Source organism: Cyrtonyx montezumae, unplaced genomic scaffold, assembly GCF_038088225.1.
Source record: "Cyrtonyx montezumae isolate F1298 unplaced genomic scaffold, pur_monq_1.0 scaffold_17, whole genome shotgun sequence".
Classification (NCBI taxonomy): domain Eukaryota; kingdom Metazoa; phylum Chordata; class Aves; order Galliformes; family Odontophoridae; genus Cyrtonyx; species Cyrtonyx montezumae.
In genome coordinates this window covers 24106603-24113142 of record NW_027071903.1, presented here as the reverse complement: position 1 = coordinate 24113142, position 6540 = coordinate 24106603, and positions in this window count along the sequence as shown.

Genomic DNA, 6540 nt, shown 5'->3' with positions numbered 1-6540 from the left:
GGGGTGCACTCATTTAACAAATCATTTAACAAAATGATTCAATGGAATTTACTAGAATCAAACGGAGCGACTGAGTTGAAGGTGTGAGAATGGCTTTCACCCGAAAGCACCATGAGCAGCTATATGAAGTCCTTGCTAAATTGAACTTCTACACAAACAGCATTCTTCCCTTTCCTTTTCAGGACTTTAACTGACTTTTCTAAAGTTCTATGAGCACTTTTAAAGAAATGTTCAGCAGAAAAGATTCAGATCACAAGACAAGCTGAAATAGCATCAGTAAGCTCAAGCTTTTGATAATGTTTACCTCTATTTCATTTTCAAAGTACACAGAATACCAAATCCTGCTTGCTTTTTCATATGCAGTTAATCCCACCAAAATCCTTTGGGACTACTTCTGAAAGTAAAACGAGCCGGATTTAGTTTATAATCCAACACTGACAGGAAGGGAAAATATGATATTGTGTTTTATCCCTTGCAAAGAACACTGGCACTAAATCCTCGTGAGGGAGTGAGCGTTAGTGCACATTCTGCAGCTGATCTGGCAACTGGGCAATTTCCTGTTTGTAGTGTATATTTCTGCCCAAACGACTGCGTAGAGACAGATGGCCACACCAGAGGAAGGCAGCTCTGCAAAGGACAGTCTCCTTCCCCAGGGGCGGTTCACAAGATCAGCCCAGGAACTGCCAAAGCAAGATCTTCTGCCAGACAGCAGAATCACAGTGCACTGAACACCTTGTTCAGGTTCTGGCTTCTGATTCAAATGTATATCTAGTATATATATATAACCTTGGGGAAAGAAGAGCAAAAGGACGTATGAGGACTGGTTAGGGTTTCTGATGCTAATGATTGGATGTTAATAAAAAATCTTGAAATGAGTGTTTATTTTTAAATCCAAGAAAGGAAAGCCTCTCTGATGGCATTTTCTGCATCCTTCTGAACATGCCTGGGGTTACTGATTATCTGGGATCCCATCATCAAGTTTTCAAAAATGATAATTGTTTCCCTCAGGCTACAATGGCCCAAGCAGATTAAGTTTCTAAAACATAGGTCATATAAATCTGATTTCAGCAGAGAGTTTTATTTTCCCTCATAATTTCCATCCATTATTCTCAGGTACTAATTAACCAGGCCTTCCTTGTTTTGTTTCAAAGAGAAAATGAAGACTTTTAAGAATTATCCATGAAACTCCTGAATACAATTAGTACTACAGCCCATACTGTTTCTTCAGGTGCTAAATTTGCCTTCCTCTGAATTTTCAGTAAGCCAAAAAGAATTCTACCATCAGTAACAGCTTCACCTTAAAAACCTTCAGGACTGTCAGGTAGCGAGAGATTTCTGAATGGTGAGATGAAACCAAATGCTGCTGCACCAAAACGAACTGAAGAGTTGGCAGTTTTGATTTTGATCAGCTTGAGTTTCAGAATTAGAACTGGATTTAGGATAGCAGAAATGTGCCTCACCTCCATTTTTCTTGTCTGTAGACAAAGACATCCTTTCTTTATGGCACTCATACTTGGCTGAAATATATTCTTCTTAAGCTTAAAGGCTAAGGATGAAAGGTTTTAATCCCATTTTAAAATACTGGATTATATTTCAGGCTATAAATCAAAGCCTGCAGCCTTGGAATCATAAAATATGTGTGGATACATACTCTGTGAATATGCTGGGAATATTTCAGCTCTTTTCAGTGCTCAATTTGATTGCTTACTAAACTCACACTGGTCTATTAGAATTTCCAAATTACATAAGCAGAGAGTTTCCGAAACAGGGCTAAAAGGAACACGATACAGAACACAAAATGTCACAAGATCTAAGAAGTATCAGAATGCTTAATGTTTTAACTTCAGAAGAAGCAGAAATAAATAAGATTTTATAAGGCAAATGCCTAAGGTGTGGGACACAACAGCTGACCTCTCATTCTCATGCGAGTTTCCTGATTCTCAGTCAGGTACGTGGAGCCATTACTGAATGGCACTGCATCTGGCATGTTAGATGATGTGGATCATGCACACACATCAACAATCCCATCTGAATTCCACCATAACCAGTACAACTGTTTCATGGACTGAACCTGGCACTAAAGGCTCCAGCTGGTGACCCAAATCTATCAAAAAAGATGGAAAGGATGAATGAAAGGAACTTAACCACTTTCAGAGCTGGTGAAGCAAGATAGATTGAGATGACACAAAGATGTCCTGTAGGCTTCTATAATAAAATTCAGTGTTGGGGTAAGTCTCACTTAAGTGCCTTTACTCAACAGGAAAAGGTTGAAAGTGAGGGAATGTACTTCTTGGGATCAGCCGGACCCATTTTAGGCAGGTCTCCTAAAAGCTGAGCAACCTGAGTACAGTTACAGAGAAAAACAGAGACAGAAATAAAATTCAGCTCTGCTGAGCTGTAGCTGCCTATTCACTTCCCAGATATTACATATAATGTGTAGGAAGTGAAATAGCATACTGTACTCAGGATGTCAGAAATAACTTTTGAAAAGGTAAATGATTCAGAAAACTCCATACTCGTGAACACTTCCCTGCATCTACGATCAACTAAGTAGCTTCTCAAGCATTTAGGGCAACTGCACCACTTCCAAGTCACAGTTCTTGTGAACAAAGAGCATTCAAGGTGATATTCTTGGCTGGTGAAGAGCAGCAGATGCCCTTCTGTCGAGATCTGTTTTGACAGGATTTAATCCCTTAGCAAATTTTTTTTTCTGTGTGTGTGTGTCTGTTTACTTTTTTATTATGTTGTCTATCTTGCTTCTCTTAAAAGCAAAGTCCTAAATGTGATGTCTGATGCACACACAGGTAGTCATGAACGTTTGTTCATTGAAGTATGTAACCAAAGGTCCACAGTATAACACGTTGCAAAGAGGGCAAAACAAGAACGATTATTCAGCTTCTCATAATGCCAGAACTATGGACATCTCAACAGCACCAAACCTAAAACACAAATAAATCTGCCTTCACAATAAGCAATTCAAGCATAGTTAACTGCCACATCACATCTGAGAGATGAAAGTACAGAATGTTTCAAAATTAGACTGGTTCACCAGTGATTTCCCAAGAGATATCCCTAAATTACTGACTGCATGAGTATGGATGTTTAAATGCAAAAAAGATCACTCGTATGTGTGACTGATTGTTATCCTTCTCTGAAAATATGTCACCCCAGCCACTATCAGTAGCACTAGGTTAAATGGGCTTTAGGTACCAGCATGAAACTTCCTAGCCTAAAAGCCTTGAAGGTTTCCAAAACTCAAATCAACACGATTACCATGCAAAATGAAACACTATTAGCAAGATCTAGTACATGAGTTTTGTTGTTTGTCCAAAGTGAATTCAAATGATTGCCTGGAAAAAAAAGAAAAAAAGAAGAAAAAAAAAGAAGTCAGTCAGTAAAATGTAGCATATCCACAGAAAGTTGAGAGAATACAGTTTAGATGTTCCTTGTATTACCAAGTGAATACAGACCATTAGGTAAGGAACAATAACAAAACAAATTAAACTGAGTGAAGTGCAGACTGCTATAACCGCTAGGAAAGCTGTATGTGATTGCAGTAAATTAGCTGAATTGTTGTGTTAAGTCGGCTAATGATTAAGTGCTACTACCAGTCATACAACATAACCTTGGGATTTACCACACAAGCATTAATAAACGCTAAATTGATGCTAAAACAAAAGTCGTATACAATCAATCCACAACAGCTTGCTTTCAGTATTGATACCTGGAGGCGCTACTTTCTAGCAACAAAGAAAATGGATGAACTTATGATGAGACAAACAGGTTTTTACCCTGCTCAGGCACCTCTAGTTTGACCTAAGAACGGCTCCTCTGCTCACGTATTTAAACAGAACCTGAACTTGTATGTCTGCTGCTTCAACGGTCACTAAAAGCAATTTTCAGAGAGCTGTCTCCTTCCCTTTGGAAACAAATGAATCTGCATCAGCTGTGGAAAGTGAAAAATGCTTCTTGTCACCTTTGTATCATCTCTGTGAAAGTGCCAATGACAAAATCTCCTCCCAGGTCAACACCAGTCACAGAGACAGGCACTCATGAAGAAAAAGCCCAACTTCTTTGAAAGCAGCATCACAGTATTCCCCAGATATCCCGAGGGATCCTCCCTCTGTATGAGACACCCCAAGCAGTAACGAGACCAAGCCACAAGGAACCCTGGATTAGAGTATGGATTGTTATAAATTTATCCCTTGCTCGAGGGTAACTATTGCTTCTTACTAAATATCACACATGAACTAGGATCACATTATGATATTTGCATCTTCTATTTCAAAGGAAAAATTTCCCTTAGAGATTACTCTCATGCTCAGTGGAGCTAATCGAATTAACCTTGAATGACTTTCCATCTGTAACCAGACACAACTAACCAGAGAAGTCAGGAGCAGCCCAGGGGCCAGCCTCACTGGTTCTGACTTTCAAACCTAGCATCAGTTCATTAGGTTTGTTAGAAGAGCTATCTTCACAGATGAGTCTGAGGACAAAAACATTCGGGCCTGCCAATCTTAGGAACAGATCTAAACCTGCATGGCCTTTGTCACTCCATCCCCAAGTTCTGTGTCACAAAGTACACAAAATACATGGGGATTTGAAGCACAAACTTAAACTTGCTCAGTGCTGGGAATGACAGCAATGGTCACAGTGTGACAGAAAACCATTCAATATTTCCAGCACCTTTTCTGGTACTATTTCTTAGGGTAAATTACCATAGTGATGTTAAAAAAAAAAAAAAAAAAAAGCAAACATTAACCGTGGCAACATCTTGCATAAACAGAGTATGTAAATGCTGCTATCTTCAACACAGCAGGTATGACAGCTTTTTATTTTGACAAGAACTAAGAAAGCTCTCAAATTCTCAGCTCAGAAATCACTCAAAGTGGATTATTGAAGCAATTCTCTTAATCAGCAAATTTAGCACAGAGCGGAGCTTTACAGAAAACAGCTTACATTAACAGTAAGCTGTAAGTTCTTTTCAATTATGCAGAGGTCCCTGCCTCAATTCCAGGTGCTAAGCCACAGAAGCACGATATTAATACCTTATAAATAACACATCTACTGCTGTTCAGGAGTCCTGTGCCAGAACAACTTCACTAAAGAATCATGCTGCCCAGAGAGGCTGTGGATGCTCCGTCCCTGGAGATGTTCAAGACCAGGTTGGACGAGGCCCTGGGCAGCCTGGTCTAGGACCACATCTGGAGGGTGGTGGCTCTGCCTGTGGCAGGGGGTTAGAACCTGATGATCCTTGCGGTCCCCTTCAAACCAAGCTGTTCTATGAGCCTATGCTTGTAGGGCAAAAGCTGATATCCTTCTTTATTCAATAATGTACCTTTACTGCCATACATGTCTAAGATAAACTGCTGTTCCTTCATCTTTAAAAGAAGTACTCATAGAACATTTTAATGAAGAGTGACTTTACCAAACAAAACACAAAATGAGAGATCTAGTTGAGGGGCAAGGGAAAAAAAATCCATGAAAGCATAACTTCAAATTCAGCTCTCCCCTCAAACCACACCCCACGTCCCCACACTGTGGTTACAATCATCTCATCAGGTCACAGGAAAAAACTTCCCTATATTTTAGTGAATAACACCCAAGTATTCAGTTTCTTTTGCTCAGCAGCTTGAAATTAAATCAAAATAGCCGATCATAGAATCAGGACTGTTCATTATTGGTGTTTTTTTTTTTTAAAGCAATCTTCTGTATTTCTGTGCATAAGACCTAAACATTTCAGATCTAGTAACACACAGACGGAAGATTCAAACAATTTCATCAGCAGTTGATTTATTTCTGCTGCCTGCTCCCTCTGGTCACAGCTCAGTGCCAGCCATAAATAAGTCAGGCTGAGAGAGGAGATTGAATTTTTGAGAGCAGAACAGTAATTGAGGAATTGAACAGCCTGTAGGTTGAAATATTTTCTCTTAGGACAGCAGCCTCCGGACCTATTAGCAGCTGTCTATATTGCTTTCCCAGCCACTGACACACATGTCCGTGTCAACATATTGAACCGATTTATGTTTCTTTGTGTTGTGGTAGGACACACCTCAAGCTACAAGTCCCACACACAGTATTTCGTCAGCAAACCAACCGATGACCGAGCGAGAAACGCTCCCGCCGAGCTGACCTTCACCTGAGGGAGGCGCCCCACCCCGCGCTGCACTACAGCGCTGTGCCGCCATCTTTGGCACAGCCAGCCTGAGCCACGCGGGTTAAGCAACGCCTGTCACCTCCCAGAGCGCACCAACATCCCGAGCACTGCAGCTCGTTCAAAGATACGTGCGCAGAAAAAACACTGTGACGTTTAATGTTAAAAAGTCCTGGTGCATAAATATAAATAGCACATAACACGAAATGGGATTTGTTACCTTTCTCTGCTTACCACAGACTGACAGTTCCAAAACCACAAATAGTACCAATTAGTGGTTGCCTCTTGATTTTTACACTGATCTTTCTCTCTGCTTTCCTCGAACCCTGACAGTTAATAAACTGGAGGAGGAAAGGCAATTAAACATCTTTGTAATGCTCATTTTT